Source organism: Triturus cristatus, chromosome 4_2 (genome assembly GCF_964204655.1).
Source record: "Triturus cristatus chromosome 4_2, aTriCri1.1, whole genome shotgun sequence".
NCBI lineage: Eukaryota > Metazoa > Chordata > Amphibia > Caudata > Salamandridae > Triturus > Triturus cristatus.
Window position 1 is genome coordinate 839,127,813 of NC_140586.1, and position 21,151 is coordinate 839,148,963.

Consider the following 21,151-nt stretch of genomic DNA (forward strand, 5'->3'; position numbering starts at 1 on the left):
GGTGGATATCATGGCAAAGTTTGTGAGGCCCTATCAATAAGCTAACGCCACATTTCATGAGATTATCGCTGGGTTTCCAGCGATAATCTCACGTTAGGCAGTTAGCGCTAGGATTTTTATCACTTTTGAGATAAGCGTTGCTAATAGCACGCTATCTCAGCGATAAAAATCCACGCTAGCCGGCGATAATTATCCTAGCGCTAAGTGCGCTTAGCGATAATTATCGCCGGTTGTTGCTGATATGCCCCTATTTTCCCTGGTTGGTTTCACAGCCACGCCTACTTTGTATCTCATTAGCGATGCAAAGATAGGCGTGCTGAAAACGGGGGCTAAGTCAGCAAAACACGCGCTAGCCCGAAAACGGACGCTAAAGCGGCGATAAGTTTATCACCTGGCCTTGATAATATGCCCCACAGTCTCCTTGCAGTTTCCTTCTTTATCTGTTTATTTTGAGACCTCTGGGGCATATTATCAAGCCAGGCGATAAAATTATCGGCGCTTTAGCGGCAGAAAACTGCCGCTAAAACGGCGATAATGGGCTTGATAATATGCTCTATGGAATTACAATTGAAGCCCATGTTAAATGTGAAGGACTTCTAACATGGACTTCAATTGGAATTCCATAGAGCATATTATCAAGCCCATTATCGCCGTTTTAGCGGCAGTTTTCTGCCGCTAAAGCGGTGATAATTTTATCGCTTGGCTTGATAATATGCCCCTCTTTTTGTTATTCACTGCAGGCACGGTGCGGTGCAGCCTTGTCCCAGTACTTCCACATTCTTGCGCTATAATTAAGGGATATTTATGCTATGGACACTTTTTTTTAACAACGTTGGGGTGGTTAATAATGGGAAATAACTGTGCGTTTCCTGATTAGGAGCATAATTGCTTCACTTCAGACGGGGAAAATTGACTATTTTCATCATTAGCCATTTTGACAATTAAATAAAAAAATCAGGGGCATATCAGCAACAACCGGCGATAATTATCGCTAAGCGCACTTAGCGCTAGGATAATTATCGCCGGCTAGCGTGGATTTTTATCGCTGAGATAGCGTGCTATTAGCAACGCTTATCTCAAAAGCGATAAAAATCCTAGCGCTAACTGCCTAACGTGAGATTATTGCTGGAAACCCAGCGATAATCTCACGTTAGCTTGTTGATAGGGACTCACAAACTTAGCCATGATATCCACCTTCCATAGGATATCATGGCTAAGTCAGTCCTGAAGCAGGCGTAAGGAAAGTAGCGATAACAGAGGTTATCGCTACTTTTCCTGTCGCTATGCTTCATAGAGTGGGGCTTGATGATAGGAGAAATGTCGCTTAGCGACATTTCTCCTGTCATGTCAGGTCAGGAACGCCCACTTTGCATCTCATTAGAGATGCAAAGCTGGGCGTTAAGATTACCGACGCTAATGCAAGGTTTCACGCGTTAGCGGCAATAATTTTTTATCCCCAGTTTGATGATATGCCCCATTTCGCGAAGGCAGCTTTGCGATATTATCAAGGAAGGGTAGCGATTTTTTTAAATCGCGTTAAGTATGCCTTAACGCAGGAATTTAACGTGACTAAGGCATACTTAACATAGGGGGTGGATGGATTGTGTGGCTAAAACCACAGGACCATGGAAAACTTCGCTATTGCTAGGATAATTATCGATAATTATCGCCATTGCGCTGAGCGTTGTTAATACAGCGCTAGCATGGCGATAATTATCTGCGATAGTCGGCGTTAAACATTTTAACGCTAAGAGCGGCCAGCGATAATTATCGCTGGTCGTTGATAATATGCCCCTGTAATCGGCTCCTCTGTCTTGAACAAAAGTGGGCGATTGGCACCCAGAAGGAGTAAGGATGCAGCAGTTAAGAGGGGCACTGTGAGGAACCTACGGCAAGCAGCAGTCATTGCAAAAGGTCTTGCAGACAGCGCATGCGCTGTGGGCTCGACCGAAAAAAAACTGGGGGAGATGTAATCTGTATTATAAGGGGATACGATAGCGTTTTCTTTTATTATTCATTACATTTTTCATTGTATGAATTCATAATATATCCTGCATTTTCTAAAACTTTACCCCATCGCGCCCACTTTGTTGAAGTTCAAAGTAGGGCCTTCGCACAACCACTTAAACCAGAAAGCCCGCTTCACAAACACAAATAAATGTATATATTTGTCACCGCGTGAGGGGTGATGCGGAGAACACACCGGACTTCCAGAGCAGACTCGGGTCACTCTCTTCCGAGGCTGCAGGGAACAAAGCAAGAGAAGAGCAGCTGGGCTCAGCCTCCTCTGGAGGGAGCGCCCGTGCCGCAATGACGTGTGCATACCCACAATCCCTGTTCAAAATTTACATACGGATGATTCTCCGTGGAACATTGCACACGATTTTCTTCTCATTGGAAGACATTTTGTTTGAAAGAGCGCTGAGTATCGGAACAACATAAATTGGTATTCCTTAATTCTGACCCCCTAACAGAGAAGACTGCTTTATTTTTTATGAGTGCTCCTTTCATGAATACAGTACTGAACGGTGGTTGAAGGTCATCATAATACTTGAATCACTGCACTTTGGGTGGTAGTGAGACAGTAACCTACTAAACAACTAATTTTTGCAGGATGTCCATGTGTTTGGATGTCTAATCAATAAGTGAAAGAAGTCATGATAGGATATCTCAATGTTGTATAGGTTCTAGATTTAACCAATACTTTTTAAGTATTATTATGATACCATACTGTTTGCAACGGGTCAAAGGATCCTTATAGGTTTACCAATACAATGCATCTGTTCAAATAAACAGAATAGTGAAGTAGCGGTGAAAAAAAACATGCCTTTGTGCCTACGTTTTCATCTGCAACTTCTTTTAACTATGGCAAATTTTCAAAAGCAATATACCATTATGTCTGCTTGACCAATTTGGTTGATGGGATATATAGAGGATCTTGCAATGGTTTTTAATTGTGTACCAGGTGTACAGTAATCCATTTGGTAAAATAACAAGAATGTAAAAAGAATGTAAAATAGGTATCAAGGAAACCTATCTATTTCTGAAATGGGAACAAGATATGAAGTTTAGAAGCAGCGGTTATTTGTACATCTCTGAACTTGTGCATACTAGCAGGGCTTTAAGTGGGCCGGGTCTGTCCGGGTCTGAGCACCGGCAGTTTGTTTTTGGGGCCCTCGAAACGGGTCTCTATCGGGCTCTATTTTCGTGGCTACTAAAGGTAGTCCGTTCTTTTTTTTTTTTTTTCGGACCCGTTTTGAGGGCCCAAAAAAAACTGCCAGTGCTCAGACTCTGCCCACTGTTGCTGCACTCATGGGCGTAGGAAGTGTGGGGGACGCGGGGGATATATCCCCCCCAGATTTTGGAGTGGGGGGGGACACGGGGGACAAGGGTGGGGGGACGAGGGGACAAAGGAATTTCCCCTCTCCCTTCTGTTATCACAGGGCCATTAGCACGTGAAAGCGCTACCTAATGGCCCTGCACTTGACCTGCCTGGAGTCAGAGGCCACCCGCCCTCTGCCTTTTGTTATGCTGCAGGAAGGCTCAGCCGTTCTGGGAAGGGCAGAGAACGGAGAAAAAATAAACGCTGTCTCTTTTCCTTCATGGCAAGGACCGTGTCCACTACTCCTGACCTGCCTCTGGCGGCTGCCCTCCTCTCTTTATTCCTCCATCTCTTTCTGTCTCTGTCTCGCTCCTGCTTACGTGCTGATTTCAAGAGGCAGCTCTTAAAGTACTCTCTCTTGCCTCTCCTTTTGTTTATTTGTTCCCCTGTGAAATTGATCCAAAAAAGGCTGAACACTTGGCTGTAAATGTCCTCATTTTCTGACCGTTTTCGATTGAAAAGAAAAACCTCGGAATGGAGAGAAAAAATAGTTAAATACCTAAATAAAGCAATACAGAGTGGACAGCAGACAGGCCAGACTGTTATTTACACCCACACACATTAGCGCCACTTTACAGAGTTTGCCAGTGAAAGCGCTAGTTTCTTTTTATCTTCTTTCTTTGAACAACATTGTTTTCCCAGGGTGGGTAAGTGCGCCATTCCTAAAGGGACTGCAATACCTAGTTGATGGGTAGAGTGGAAACGTTTAATATGATCGTTTCCAACTTTTTAATTATTTTAGCTTATAAAATGCGGCTCTGTGTTTGGGGATGTGGTCTTTTTTAAACCAAACTGCATACATTTTGAAAGGATATAAGCAATGGACATTGAAAGTGGTCCCTTCCTGGTCCAGTAGCCATATCTTGAACTTTTTAGGCAAAATCACTTACTGATTTCTGAATAATGAGTTTAAAACCGTTAATGTAGCCATGTTTTTTTCTGATTACAGTTCGCATGCTTTGCTTATTCATGCATTCCCTATGAGTGTTTGCTTTTTCCAGGGTGTTATTCCTTTTTTTTCAGGCAGCATTTTACTGTTGCTTAGTGCATAATTTGAATTTAGTCGCAGCACAATTGAGTTGTGCTGAAGGCAGTGCGAGTTTCTCTCAGTGGGGCAGTATGGTGTTCAGTGTGGGAGAGAATGTGGCACTCTGGCCAGAGCTGCTGAATTTGGAACTGGAGAACCATGTTCAGACCTTCATGACCAGTTCACCATACCACACTCCTGACAGAGCTTATTCCGATGCTACACCTTAGAAGGCCCGATAGACCTTAGAAGCCCAGGTGTCTTAGCACCCGCAGGTGGACCTGTCCACCACAATTCATACTGCAGTTCAATTCCAGTCTTACGGGCAGGCATATGAAGAAGCACATCCTAGATCGACAGTGAATCTGTCACTGAGGTCACAAGACCCTTGAGGCCAGTCCACCTCACCCATTGGTACCTCCATTGGCCTTTTTCCAGCACTAGCAGTGCAACTTGCCAGGGGTTGGCAATGTAGGATTTGCATGCACACCAAACTTGGGGGGTGATTATAATGGCTGTGGGACCACCACGTCACCCCGTCGGTGGCGGTCCCACCGCCATTGGTGACTGCGTCACAGCCCGCCATATTACAATGGCGGGTGGTTACCTGGCGGTCGGACAGACCAACCACCACGCACCCGACGGGCTTCTTGAGCCCGCCGGTGTGGTGGAGGGGCTCGTGGTTCCTACAATGCTGGTGGTGCCTACCATGCACTGCAGCAGGGATTACGATGTCCCTTAGCCGCCAGCTTATCAATGGCGGTTCACCTGCCATGGAAATGCTGGCGAAAGGGACATTGGGGGCCCGTAGCAGGCCCCTTTACCCCTGGCCCTCAGACATGGGTCCTGGGGGGCATCTATGATGCCCCACAACATATCACTGAACCATGTGGCAGGCACCAATATATTTAACATGTTCCTTTTTTTTTTACTTTGCGGCGTATGATGCAGCCAGCAGCACCTGCTGCAATGTAAAAGATAGGCACTGCGAACACCGTAGTGGCAGTCGCATTGTAATGCCTATCGTGGGGCCTCCACCTTGAAGGCCAGCGGTCCCATTCCCCGATTCGATGGCGGTGGTACTGAAGTCCATTTGGACAGAGCTGAAAAAGGATAAGATTCATAAACTGTAATTTTACAAAAATTAATGTCACATCTAGCATGAATTGAATTTAACAAAAGAAAATTGTGTGTGTCCTCCTACTAAAATATTGACAGGAGTTAAAGTATATAATTATGGACTACAGCCATGTGACAGATAAAGGTCACAGTTAAGAAATCCTCAATTTATGTCATCTGGCCGTGTGTGAAAGAAAATGGGAAAATCTTCATGCCTATGGATAAAACTCAATGGTCCTCCATTTGAAACATTTGACCCAAAGCTGTATGTAAAGAGTTGGCTTGCAAAAGGTAGAAGGTCTGCTGAAGAAAATTGTTGTGAGAAACCCCAGCAAAACAAACACACTGAATATCTTCGAGGGTTTTGGGGAATCCTGCAATAGATTTCTAAGTAATATAAATATTCTTTACATGTTTTTTAAAGTGTTTGGTATTTTTATGGGTTATACTTAATAAATATACCTTTTTGCCTATTTTATTATCCTTTGCTGGATGCGACTTCATGATTTTCTTAAGCACACAGTGCTAGTTATTTTGATTTAGACCACGCCCCTTACTCGGATAGGCCATGCCCCTTCAAGACATTAACCACGCCCCTTTTAGAGCACCCCCAGTTTTTTTTTCCCACTTAAAGCACTGCATACTAGCATGTGAATTAGAGGACATTTTGCAAAATGACTTCTTTTTTTACACACTTTCTTACATTTGTAAAGCAGAAATGTATAGAAAAACAATTGCTAATAACACGTTTTCTACTATTCTGTGTACCCTACGTCTCCCGATAAAAATCGTACCTCCCTTGTGTGGACAGGCCTTGTGCCCGTGACAGGAAACAGCCTAAAACGCAACGTGGACACATCATTTTTCCACTTAAAACTGACCCTTTTTTTTTCATGTGCCTAGCTGTGGATGTAGGGCCCTAGATCAGCCGGCACCTGGGGAAACCTAGCAAACCTGTACATTTATTAAAACTAGTCACCTAGGGGAATCCAGGATGGGGTTTTATTACCCAGAATCCCTTTGTAAACCTCAACATTTGTCCCCAAAACACATTTCCCTTACATTTCTGTGATGGAAAGTTCTGGAATCTGCTGGGAGCCACAAACTTCCACCCACGCAGCATTTCCCCAAGTCTCCCAATAAAATTGGTACCTCACTTGTGTGGGGAGGCCAAGTGCACGGAGCAAGAAACGGTCCAAAACGCAACGTGGACACATCACGGGGCATATTATCAAGGGCCGGTGATAAATATCGCAAAGCGCGCTTAGCGCTTGCATATTTATTGCCGGTTATCTCTGGAATTTATCGCCCTTTTAGCGCGTTATCAACAACGTGCATCACCAAGGCGATAAAAATTCCAGAGATAGTGAGGATATCGCCGTTTTCAATCGTGGAAAACAGCAATATTCTAGATGATAGGGCCTGTGGTCTTAGCCACACAATCCACCCCCCATGTTAGGTATGCCTTAGTCAGGAATTTAACAGACGTTAAATTCCTGCGTTAAGGCATACTTAACGTGATTTTAAATATCGCTAACTCTCGTTGTCAATATGATGAAGCTGGGTTAGCGATATTTTCCCAAGGGAGTCTTGTCAGGCACGCCTCCTTTGCATCTCATTAGCGATGCGATGGGAGGCGTGCTGATGCGATGGGAGGCGTGCTGACAAGGGGCGCTATTGCAAAGAAACACGCGCTAGCGTGTCCTTGTTGATAATGCAATAATATTATCGTCGCTTTTCGCCTGAAAACGGGATCTAAAGCGGCGATAATATTATCGCCACCCCTTGTTGATATGCCCCCACATTTTTCCACTGAAAACTAAACCTTTCTTTGCAATCCACCTAGTTGTGGATTTTGGGTGCTAGGTCAGCCCCCACCTTGGGAAACGTAGATACCCAAGGTAATCCATGATGGGGTGACTTTTGTGGCTCTCACCAGGTTCTGTTACTCAGAATCCCTTACAAACCTCAAAATGTGTCTAAGAAAACAACTTTTATTCATATTTCTGTGATGGAAAGCTCTGGAATCTCAGGAGAGCCACAAGTCTCGTCCCATCCAGCATTGCCTCAAGTCTCCTGATAAAAATGGTACCTCACTTGTGTGGGTAGGTCTAGTGCCTGTGACAGGAAACAACCCAAAATTAAACCTGGACACATCGCATTTTTCAACTGAAAACTGACCCTTTTTTTAATGTGCCCAGCTGTGGATTTCGGCCCTAGCTCTGTCGGCACTTAGTAAGATCTAGCAAATCTGTACATTTTTGAAAACTAGACATCATGGAGAATCCAGAATCTGGTGACAAGTGTGGCTTTCACCAGGTTCTTCTGTTACCCAGAATCTCTTGCAAACCTCAAGCACATTTGCCTCACATTTCTGTGATAGGAAGTTTTGTAATCTGTGGGGAGCCCCAAAACTTCCACCCACCCTGCATTCCCCCTAGTCTTTCGATAAAAAATGGCACATCACTAATGTTGGTAGACCTAGTGACCTAGTGCCCGCAATAGGAAATGGCCAAAAACGTATTGTGGAGACATTAAAATTAGTGGTCACAAAATATCTAGGTTTGCAATGGAGTAACCCGTGTTTTTGGTCCTGGGCTCAGCAGCCATCTAGGGAAACCTACTACACCCAAACATTTCTGAAAACTAGACACTGGGTTGTCCAGGGAGGTGTGGCTTTTAGTGAATCCCCCAACATTTTCTTATCCATTATCTCCAGCAAACCTCATATTTAGATAAAAATAATAAACATTTCTTCATATTTGTGTGTGGGATCACCCCGCTGGCACAAATTTCCTACCACCCAGCGTTCCCCTCAGTCTCCCAAGTAAAATGATACCTCACTTGTGTGGGTGCCCAGAGCAGAGTCAGCCTAAAAGCATATAAAAATAAATTTGTGCTCATCAATGCGCTGTGATATCCCCTCAATTTTTACACATTTGTGGCCCTATATTGTCACAGGCACTTGGCCCACTCACACAAGTGAGGTATCATTTTACTCAGGAGACAGAGGGGAACCTGGGTGGTAGATTTGTGGGGGCGAGGTAATCCTACACAGAAATGTGAGTAAAATTAGATTTTTTTGCTAAATTTGAAGTTTGCAGCGGTTTCTGGGTAAGAAAATGTAAGGGGATTCCATGCAAGCCACACATGGCTGGACTCCCTGGGGTGTCTAGTTTTCAGAAATGTCAGGGTTTTGTAGGTTTCTCTTGATGGCCTCTGAGCCCGGGACCAAAAAATGCAAGTGCCCCCCTTGCAAAACCAGGTCATTTTGTGATAGATAATTTTGATGTCTCCACAATACGTTTTTGGCCCTTACCTGTTGCAGGCACTTGGCCCATCCACACAAGCGAGGAACCATTTTTATCAGAAAACCTGGGGGAATGCTGGGCGGTAGGAAATTTGTGTTGACCCGGTGACATCACAACTTACCCACACATAAATGTGGAGAAAATTTGATTTTTTTAGCTACATTTGAGGGGCCTTATTTATAAAGGCCTTACGCCACATTAGCAACACTTTTTGTGACACTGCGGCGACGTACAAATTGTGCCATATTTACAAAGTGACGCATCTAGGCAGAAGCAACAATTTGTAAACCCCTGCGCCACATTATACCTGTGTGCGGTATAATGTATGCAAGGTGGGCGTTCCCGAACAGTAGACGTAAGGACTGATGCAGGCCCCTTTACAGGGGACTCACCCATGTGTAATGACACATTGCTAGAGTTGCATCTGTTTTGCACCACACCCCAGCAATGTGGCATTACTATGCCACCACATACATCAGGATTCCTGACATATAGAAGCAGGGTCCAGTTTAACATATAGTGCCCCAGGCCCAATCTGTCCACATCTGAAGCATGAGAGTCTTGAATGTCCGTGTCAGCCCATAGAATGGGATGTGCTAAATTATCCATGCTGCCTTGAGCGGCTACAAAGGCAGTAGGCCTCATACCCTTCTGTAACCTTAGATGTATTTCTCCTGTGAAGGCCAACAACCTCAGGTCACTGACTTTCTTATAAACAAGTCACCAAATTAACAAGTCACCAAAACCCTGTCCTCTGCATGCACATTTTTCTGTACATTGAGATCATAAACAGATAAACAGGAAACATCTGTCATCTAGAAGAACAAGGGGCCATATTATTAAGGAACGGCGATAACATTATCGCCGCATTAGCGGCAGGAAACTGCCGCTAAAGCGGCGATAATGGTCTTGATAATATGCCCTTGTGAATTCCCATAGAAGCTGAGGTTCACACCAGAACCTGGGCTTCTATAGGAATTCACAAGGGCATATTATCAAGCCCATTATCGTCTCTTTAGCGGCAGTTTGCTGCCGCTAAAGCGGCGATAATGTTATCGCCGTTCCTTGATAATATGGCCCAAGAAGGGTTAAGAGTAGAGGTGGGGGCTAACCGCTAACCGCAACTTCTCACCTGATGTTTTGCTATCTTTAGGAACTAAGACAGCGACATGACTCAAAATAAACCATAACCTTTTGATAAACATTGTACTTTTCTGTAAGTTCCGCTCTGTTAATTTTCCAAGAAGTGACACAAATTGTTTTCAATAAAATGTTCAGCTTTTGTTATGTGTTGCGTTCAAACACCTGCTAATGTTTTGATTCTGTGGTCACCATTTCCTCACTAAAACTGTATGAGAACTGTCCACTGACCAACTTGTTGATCACCTCACCTCATTGATCACCCCACCTCATTCCACAACAAGGTCCTCCCAGCTAGCTGTTTGATGTATTGATTGATTTTTAATTAGATAAGGTTATAATGTCTCGTTGAATTTCAATATTCAATTTTTCTCTCTCGCTTTCTCTCTTTGTATTGCCGTAATTTTATATTTGCTAGATTGTGTGTTTCTATTCTTGATTAATGATGTGTCTTTGACACTTGTTACTTACTTGTAGGCTGACCGGAAATCGGTTAAAACAGACTCTGCCCGATAGTACCCTACCGGATGAAAATCAGCTGACCCCGTTTAAACCGAATGTCACTGATTTTCATTGTTATTGCTCCACTTGGCCACTTGATGGAGCCAAAGCATTGCAGACCAAACTGCAATTTAGGCCCAAGAAGGAAGCAGCTCCGAACGCGAGTCACACCCATTAAATCACTATTTACACAACCCTTAATTTGGTGACGTGTGCCCAACATTTCTTGTGTACTAGTACAGGCCTGTACTTTAACGTGCTGACACCTGCGCATGCGCACTGCAGGCTGAGTCCACTCATCATCTGGCTGTTGTGTAAGTACATTACTTAGTATGTTGTTTCTTCACAGATGTGACGAGTTAATTTTGTCACCTTCAAAACGATACTGCGTCTGTTTCAGTACAACAGTGGTAAACCTCAGACACAGTTGTTTTAAATATAAAACCAGCTGACCGTGTTTACATCAGTCCTGTAGAGTTTTATTTAACGTACGCAATTGAAGAAACAATTAGGGGCAGATTTATGTTCCCTGGCGCATCCCTGCAAATCAGCATGGATGCGCCAGGGAAGATGCGTCACGCAAGTTTACCCTTGCGCCACAACAGATGCGCCGCATTTACAATGCAGCGCATCGTGGCGCAAGGATAAACAGATGCGTGATGCATCTAATGGCGGAAGGGCGGCGCATTGCTGGAGTTGCGTCGCAAGCGCGACGCAGCTCCAGTAAGGCTCGGGGGTGCCCTATCGGTACAATGCTGCGTCAATCCTTACGCCTGCTTCAAGCAGGCGCAGGGATTTGACGCAGCATGGCCGGAATAGTGACTGAGTGAAATCTTGTAGATTTCACTCAGCCACTTTTCGGAGGCGTTCCTGCACCGGAACGCCCCCCCCCCCTGTGAAGGTACGCCCACATGTGGCGCAAGCTTTACAACGTGACGCATCTCCCTAGATGCGTCACGTTGTAAATCTGCCGCGGCATGGCGCTGGCTTTGCGCCGCAGCTGCGTCACAAAAGTGACGCAACGGCGGCGCAAAAGTGACGCACAGGGCTTATAAATCTGCCCCTTAGTGTTTTGTCTAAGCAACGAATCAATGACTCATTTGTGCACAGTGTGACTATCTCTGTTGGGCAGTGGTAATGTGACTGTCTCATCTGTAGGAACATTAGTGGCTCCGCCAGTGCTAGTCATGTGGTTTAAACCTTTGCGTGTCTTCCTTCGCTTAAAACGTATTGTTTGCTCTGACTGCACATGGACAAGCCAGTGCAGGCCTAGTGGAAGGAATTGTGTAGCTTCTACCATGATATTTTGTTGTCTTGGCACTTGCTTTCTGATACTCACTATACAAATGCTGATAACCTTATGCAATACAAAAATAGAGGAAGCCTAGTTACCGAACCATAAGTGTAAGATTGTCTTCATTTTTGGGGGACATTCACATAAACGCGGAGAGGGACTTGGAAATGTGCCACATTTGTATATTTTTAGGCATAAACCTGAAGCCTTTAACCCAATGTGATTTACGGGGCAAGTTTGCGGTTCTAAGTAATGAACTTGTTTGAACTTTACAAAGGGTGACGTTTTGTGCACTTTAAACTAGGATAAACAAAGAAATAGTGTGTTTAAAAAACAGCTGAGTTGGTAGTACTTGACTCATGAAGGTACTTGCGGCGGTGTGTGTTGAGCACTCAACGCCAGTAAATACATGTGGACTTTGTCACTTCAGGGTGCTGTACTCATCATCAAAGTATTCGCTGTAGGGCTGAATAGAAGCGTTAAGATGACAGTTTACGTCAGTGCAGCTTTCTGTGTCATTTTTTTATCTTTGAGTTATCCCGGTACAATCTGCGCGTATTATTGTATAAATGTGGTGTTTGTATAGTGCTAACCTAGCCGAAAGGCAGCGAGTACTATCAGAGGTGCAACTAGAGCCAAATTTCGGGGTGGGCTACTAAAAATTTTGTTGGGGGCTGACTCCAGCAATATGCAGAGTGGAGTTGCAGGGGCTCTAAGAAGGGGTGAAAACACAACAAAGCCTCGTTAGCAAGTGACCTGTGAAGTACTTAGATGTGGCTGCAATAAGACGTTCACCAGTCCGGGAAGCTGTCTCAGCCCGGGCTGACACACACGACAGGGGGGGAGTGTGTCTGAACAGTGCTTAATTTGTAAAAAATTAAGTCCCGGTGCTCAACATTTTTCTTAGGAGGCTGCAGCCACTTCTTCCAGTTGTTCGCCCAGCTATATTCCTGGCACCATTCAATTGTACCATTGTTGTGACCACTGTTTACATGGACAATGTGAAAGCATTCAATATCTGTCCTGCGCGTGTGCTTCCACATCCTACCTCGCTCAGTTCAATAAGGAGCAGCCAGCCCCCTGATGCAATTATTTATCGGGAGGCGCAGATGGGCTGTATTAAGCAGGCCAGGTGATGAAAAGATTAGAGAGCAGGACACAACTATTCAGTGATTGCCAAGGGCTGTGACAATAAGGCCTGCTAACATCACTAGCATGATGAACAATACACATTCATCATGCCTAAACCAGGGGGGCAGGCATGCCACGCTGTCACCCAGCTAGATTTATTTATTTTGAAGCAGACAAAGGCGTGTGATGATATCCGGAAAGGCTTTGTAAACATGTGTGCACAACTCCCTTCCACACAGGAGTCAGCAGAAGATGAACAGTGGGTGCTGTGAGACATGCTGGCTCACTCCAATACTGGTGTAATCCAGGCAGTGCAAGAGCACCCAGCGCACATAACAATTGTGTCCGCTACGCACATACAACTCTCTTTACATAGATAGGTGCATAAAACGGACAACAATGTAGAAACGGTATTTGTGGCGTCCTTTTATTTTGCATCGTATGTTTACTGGCCGCTTTTACTACCACCTAAGAACTAAAAGGTGCAATATGTAAGCACAGTAGCACACACAATTTGCACTCAGCTCGCAAGCGCTGCCAATACTGTTTCGCGCCTATTTGTGTTCTATCACCAGAGGCAGGCGACCGGAATGTACATTAGTTAACTTCGGCAAGAGAATCCAGTCAGATACGAATTCACACTTGTGAAAACCGGGGTGGATGTCAATGCACTATACCTTCACTATGATATCATGCCAAATATGGCCACTGACTGCAGGGACAAGACAGCAGGAACATGTTTCACACAGCTTGAATATCGGGAATCTTCTCCTAGCAGGCATGTGGGAGGAATCACTTCTTTACACCGTGGCTTAGAGGGCAGCTGGATGGGGGAAATAAGAGGCGCTTCACATCGGACAGGTGAAACTGAGTCTTGTACAGACTGCCCAGGGCAGGAAGAACTAGTGTCACACACAAGACAGAGAAACCCCATTCACTGCAGTACCCGCATCGTGACAGGCAGCCAGTCACCACAGGGTCTGGTGCCACGCTGGAGGGTCTGGAAGGGAAAGGGGCACACATGAGATGCACGAGGGGGCCAGGCGCTGGCGATTACATACAGCCAGGCCTCTTGGTGCCAGCAGGCAGCCAGGTGCAGGCACAGGTCCAGCTCTGGCGGAATCCCCCACCTGCTCCTGGTAACCTCCGGCAGACAGGGAGAAGGTACCTAGACACACACAGCAGGTGGCATCGGGGTGATAATGAGCTCTCTGTAGTGCCAATACTGGGGCACAGGCAGCATCTGGTACCAGGGTGATGCTGAGCTTGCTGTAGTGAGAAGAAAACATGTATAGTCACGGCCCTGTGAATTAAGTGTTGGTGCTGAGCACCAGAAACCACTGGCACAAATTAAGCACTGGGGCTGAAGTTCTTTGAGCCCAATGGGCGTTGTGTACTATTATAGTGCAAATGTGATTTACATGCGAGTGAGAGGGGACTGCAAGCTGTTTCATAGTTTTTCACAGTGACCCGTGTCATTCACAGGTCTTTAAAAAGACAATTTACTTAACGAGGCATTGTTGTTCTTGCACCCCTTTGTGAAGCCCCTGCCCAATTTGGAATCTCGAGTTCCCCGTTTCAAATCCTTACGATAGTTCAGTGGGTTGTTGATAACTGACTGCAAAAGTGCACATTTAACCTGCTGGTCCAAGACTAGTCCCACTTAGAAAACTGTTTATTATCGTTATTGAAATTAATATTGTGGGTGTTAATGGTTTTGCTTAGATGCCAATAAAATGTTATGTTCATTTTTTATAAACTCCGGTCCTAACGCTTCATACGTGTTTCTGCAACAGGCAGACCTACTGCCCTGTGCGTGCAGTCTTTATGCCCACGGTAACCATTTACGTTGCAGTTCAACATCCTGTGATTCTGGGCAAATCATGTAATCTACCCGTCCTTAACAAAAAAGAATGTGCCCTTGTGTAAGGCAACTGGTGCTCCTGTGAAGCGCTTCAATGCCTTCAGGTTGAGTTAGCACTATATAAATCTACGAGGGGGAAAAAACAACAGTGAAAACCAGACTAGTTTTACTCAGAGCCGTGCCATCATGCTACGTGATTTGTGGGAGTGCCCAAAACCATGAACATGTCACCCACCTCTCAATTTTCTTTTCAAATGACAACACATTGATTCTAAATTAACTATGAGAACTGCCTGCCTTGCCTACAACGCTCAACAATGCCAGAAATCTCTCATAAATTACCCATACCTGGAGAGTCACAAAACCTGCGATTCAAAAAGGTTCTCTCTGTACCCCACAGTTCAAGAGGTGTGCCTTGCACAGAGCCTCCCTTTTCAGGCAAATTTCTGAAAGTGCCAAATGCTCTTTTTGTAGTCTGCAGTCCTCCTTCCTCACCCATTACTGTTTTCAAACACCTCCCAAAACATCTAACTGAGAAACATTTTCATGTGACTGCAAATTGTTTCACCCAGTGCTTCTTTTCCTCCTGGTATTGCACAGCTCTGAAGTTGTTTCATTAGTTTCCTCCAATGATACTATCATTATATCATTTTGTACAGCGTCAGAGTGCCGGGTGGGTGGAGCTCAAGCAATAGAAAACACCAGTAAGTAAATCAATAAATATCTTAGGCTTGCATACCACATTTAGCATAACGCTGCCACTCCTTCATTACAGCTCTTACACTTTCCTTGAGGTGTTTCCCTGCCTCTTTTCTTGTGTGCTGGTCGCTTGTCCCTTTCATCCTGCGCTCTGCCTGATAATGCTGACTTCACCTAATAACGACAGCCTATGCCAGATGTCTCTTGCTGAGACAATGACACGCTTCAAAAGAAAACGTGAGGAAGAAAAGGATGTGGAACATAAATTTGTATGTGCCCTAGTGCAATCTGGAACCAGCTTACACCAAGCCGATGGACCGATTGGGAATCTGTTCCACAAGCGTGCACCAGCATGCAAAACATTACCAAAAGCAACACAAATGTATGACAAATACCTACCAGAGGTCTTCCTTGCAGATATTGAACAATTTCCGAGTTACTCCAAGGTGATGTAAAGATCTCTGTTACCATTGATGAAATTCCAGAGATGTGTGGCGACCCAGCAGTAGCAGTGCTAGTCACATTTTGTGATGCAAAAAATGGATGGTACAGACGTACCATCATGGCAGATCTAGATGTACTGGAAACATGCAATGCATTGTCACTTGGAATGCTGCTGCAGAAAGTTCTTACCAAGTTTATCAAAGATTGGAGTGATATTGTTTGTATTTGCAGCGATTCAGCTACGTATATGAAAAATGTATGTGATGACCTGTCAAAAGCAATACCTGAGCTAAAGTGTTTCCCTGTAAGAGATCCTTGCCACTTGCTAGATGGTATGCTGAAAGCATCTTTACAATCTTCTGAGCTAATGAAGAATGCTATTGATTTTGTAGTCCATTCAGGTGCACTGTTTCGTTCTGCGCGGGACCTAAAACGCAAATATTTCTCATTTTGTGTTTTGTGTGGCAGCAATGAAAAAGTCATCTCAACTGTGTCATTTAGTCAGTGGTACTCAGTCCTATAGGCCGTGAATGCAATATTATCTATGTGGTGACTGTTTACTGAATTTTTGCTTAGTAATGATACAAAAGGTAAGAAATGTGAGGATCTTCGGATGCATATTGACAGTGATGTCTAAAAATGTACACTGTACTGCATTCTTAGATTTTTACAGGAAAACATGACTGCTGTAGTGGACATAATAAAAAAACCTGAGCCAGAAAACACCCTTGTCTACCAAGTGTTCAGCATAATTGGTGTAGATATCAAACATCTCCTCAAGAGTAGGCTAGGCGACACTTTTAGTGACTTTGGCACTGCAACATGTTCCCTGTTAGAAAGCTTGCTACTTGGTAAGCAGAGAAGTGTTGAGGACCAATTCAGGAAATTTTATTTTACAATGCTTGAGAAATGGCTAGCTATGATGCATAGAAATGTCCCTTCACCAACCACGGCGTTTGAAATCAATGAAGCCTCACTTTGGTACTATGCACAAGTGTTAGATCCCTTCCATTAAGGGGAATTTTCTCCAGACTTTGAAAAGTACAGCTTCATTTTTGACCGCTTTAATACCTCTGAGGGCATATGCACCCAGTTCAACGCATATTTTGCAGAACCTGGCCCAGAGAATGTCAACCTTGAGGTGCACCAGTACTGGCATGGAAAGCTACGTCAATGGCCAGAGTTGTCAAATTGTGTACTGGCTGTTTTGGCATTGCCAGTCTCAAATGCCAATGTCGATAGAGCCTTTTCACAAATAAAAGTGTACATGGGAAGGAAAGAGAGAGCGCGAATGACCAAAGAAATATTGTATGGTGTACTACAATAAATTCGACTTGTGAAAATGTATTTGGACATCATATACACTGTACATACCATGTCTATATATCATGCATCAATGAAGAAAGCAAGCAATAATAAAAGCAAAGCGTTCCATAAACACCGGTAAAACACCATTTCAGTTGTTTTGTATGGCGAGATGAGTAACCACTGAAAAGCACAGTTTCTTTGAGGTATTGAAATCACTGGAAAACACTGAAAAAACACCACCAGAATTTACCAACAATAGAAACTGAAAACAGGAAAGCCTCCTTACTTGTTTGAATAAAGTGCCACTCATGACTCGATTCCTACTCTCAGAGTGTATCCTGTTATTTCAGTTAACACATTCGGGGGCATATATACAATAGAAATGGCGGAGGTGGTGCTTGCCTCCTTGGCTAAACATCGTGCTCCGCTGCTTCTGAAACACAGGGCTGCACCATATTTACAATAATATGGTGCCGCCCTGCTTTTCCTTGCCTACGCTGGTGCTAAATTTAGGTGACTAGTGCCAACGCAGACACCCTTGCAGCATAGTGCAAGGGTGTCTGCGTGGTAGGGGAAGATTGTTTAGTGCTCCTGGACTTGTCCGCAGTTCTCAATACAGTGGATCGACCTAATCATACTTGCCAGGCTTAAATGTGGGGGAGTAGAGGGGATGGCTCTTGCCTGGCTAAAATCCTATCTTAGTGACCGAACACAAAGGGTCACTCTTTACCCTTTTAAGTCAGAAGCCAAACCTCTACCGTTTGTGGATCTTTTACGGTGGTTGTGTGACCAGATTATGGAACTCTCTTCCAGTTAAACTTCGCCTTATCCAATCTGAATTGGAGTTCAAGAATGCACTGAAGACTTGGCAATTCTGCGAGAACTAGACCCCCGGCAAGTTATTTCTCCTGCTTGCCTGCTATAGCGCCGGAACACCTCTGTCTGAGGTAGCTGTTGCGCTTTATAAATGTATTATTATTATTATTATTATTATTATTATTATTATGTGCAGGAAGGTTTCCCTTCCTGCATATAAACAATCTTAAAATGGTGTTTTGTCACTTCTATGTGTGCTGCTTAAAGCAACACACATAGAAGTTGCAAAAAATAATTTTTATTTAATGATTGTTTATGTGCAGGAAGGGACACCTTCCTGCACATAAACAATAAATGGCGTTTTGCTGTTTCCATGTGAACTGCACAACGCAGCACACATGGGTGCATATGTACAAGAACTTAATTCCTCTGTAGCACCAATTTTTTGACGTTACAGCAGCTTTTTTTAATAGCCATATTTACAAATTGCCGCTAACTCAAGTTAGCAGTAATTTTCTCGCGGAAACAGGAGTTTTCAAGATTACCACTTCTGTTGGCGTGACTTAAAGAAAATGCGATGCAAGTTAGGCATTCCCGTGAAAAATCTGCCCCAAATCACACAACGCAACATTTACAAAGAAATCCTAGTACGGCGACGGATAAACCCAAAAATCTGCCACTAAGGCAAATTAGCGACAGTTTTCTAACATCAATACTTAGCAGGTCTTAAAAATGGTGCAAACACACCTGCATATAAGGAAGACAATCCAAAAGCATCATTGGCAACCTCTACAATGCCATGGAGCTTCTGCTACTTCAACTTGGAGCACAAAGGAGACCACCCCCACCACCACCACCGAGGCAGCGCCGCAGAAGAGAGTGGGTCTCCTGCCAGAGGATCACCCTTATACACCTCGGTCCTGATGAGGTCATAGCCCATTGTAGACTAAAATGGTGCTCCATTCTACACCTCCTCAACCAGATAGCACCAAGGCTGCAGGCCATCTCCCAGCATTGCACAAACATCCCTCCACAAACAAAAGTATTGGCTGTGCTGCACATGTTGGCCTCAGGGACTTTCCAACCGACCACTGCCAGAATGGGCGGAGTTCCCCAGGCATCCTTCTCCAGGTTTCTCTCCACTGTCCTGGATGCCATCATCAGCCTGACACCGCAGTATCTACACTTCCCCAACACTGCGCAAGAACAACTCACCAACAAGCAAGGCTTTTATTCCATTGCAGGTTTTCCGAATGTGTTGGGGCAATGGACGGCACCCATGTGCAACTTCTGCCTCCTGCAGACACTACACACATCTACAGGAACAGGAAGCACACATTCTCCATGAATGTGCAGGCAATAGTCGACCATCTTGGTGTTTTCCTGAATGTTGTGGCCAAGTACTCAGGCAGTGTCTATGATTCATTTATCTTCCGCCAACCGGTCATCAACCAGCGGTTCAGAACGGCATTTATGAAAATGGACTGCTTGTTGGTAAGTACAAACTGAACTCACCACACACCACAATTCACTCAATCATGTAACTCAACTATGTGAGAATGCACATGTAGCAAAATGCATTGTGCATATATTGTTACTTACTGGGCCAACTGCTAAACACAAACACATGATGGCAAAGAACAACATATATGTAAATATTTCCAACAAGGGAGTAGGCTAGAAATGTACTCATAACCCACTTAGTCACTCAAGGAATACAGATCACCCAGAACTCCTCAGCAAAAATTGGCAAGTAATTAATGCAGCAGGTGCCACAATCCATCAGCCTGCACTGTGCTGCATTAATTCCGAAGCAAAGGGATGCGTCATATGTTCAATGAGATGATTGATCACTCTGCTCTCCCCTGCGCTGGTGCGCAATTAGCTGACTTGCACCAACGCAGGCACCCTGCACCATAGTGCAAGGGTGCCTGCATCATTGGATGAAAACGTTTGTGCATGAAGTGACACCTTATTGTACAAAGCAATCATAAAAGGTGATTTACTCATCCTATGTGTTGTTGCAGAATGCAGCATGCATAGAAAGAGCAAAAAAAATAAATAAATGTACACGTATCTCCAAGTTGCAAATCCCTACGCTTCCCCCCGTGAGGCGTATCATTCTGATGCATTGCAAGCCTTACGTTTTGTTCATATGGGCACACACAGCCAAGGATTAGAAGGACAATTGGGGCAGTAGATACAACTCTCCTTATACATACGTCTTTGGGTACAGATTCTACGGGCATATTTACAAGCCCCTATTGCCACCAGGACATCACTTTTCAGGACTTTGTAGAGGCGATAGGGGCGTCACCTTATTCACAAGGCAGCTCTAAGCCTTGTGAATAAGGCCTCCTTTCCCGCTACATTTAGCATGTTGCGGTGGGCATTCCACCACAACACCCATTGATTTTGACGCCGTCCCATATTTACAAGGCCAGTGTAAATATGTGGCAGCACCAAAATTAAGACAAGTCAAAACCTGGTCTTAAAGAGGTGCAACGAGGAGAAATGTTTCATTTCTCCTCGTTTTTGCTGTTTCTCTGTGTGCCGCGTTGTGCATCACACATAGAAACAGCAAAAGGCCATAGACCCTTGTGACCCTTTCTGCACATAAACAATCAATGCAACTTGAATGTGTACAGCATTAAGCAGCACACATACAAGTTACAAAATACCAACGCAGACATCCTTGCGCAATGGTGCAGGTGTGCCTGCGTTGGCGCTAGGCTGCTAAACTTAGGCAGGGCTGAAACATATTGTTGTAAATATGGTGCAGCCCTACATTTCAGAAGTGGCAGAGGGCAGCATTAAGCCACTTCTTAGTAAATTTGCCCCTACATTTCTTAGCGGGAAAGTCTTTTTTGAGCGTGAGAGGAATGTGGTCAGTAAAGTGGCGATCTTTCAACCTGGGGAGAGGATGTGGCCTAATGGCTAGAGCAGTTGAACCTTGAAGTTGGGGAACTGAGTTTGTGTCTCGGCAGAGATGCTCAACATCCTGTGATTCTGGGCAAATCGCTTAATCTCCCCGTCCCCAGCAAAAAGGAACCTGTCTGTCTGTAACGCAACTATTGATCATGTAAAGTGCTCTGATACCTTCGGGTTGAGTTCA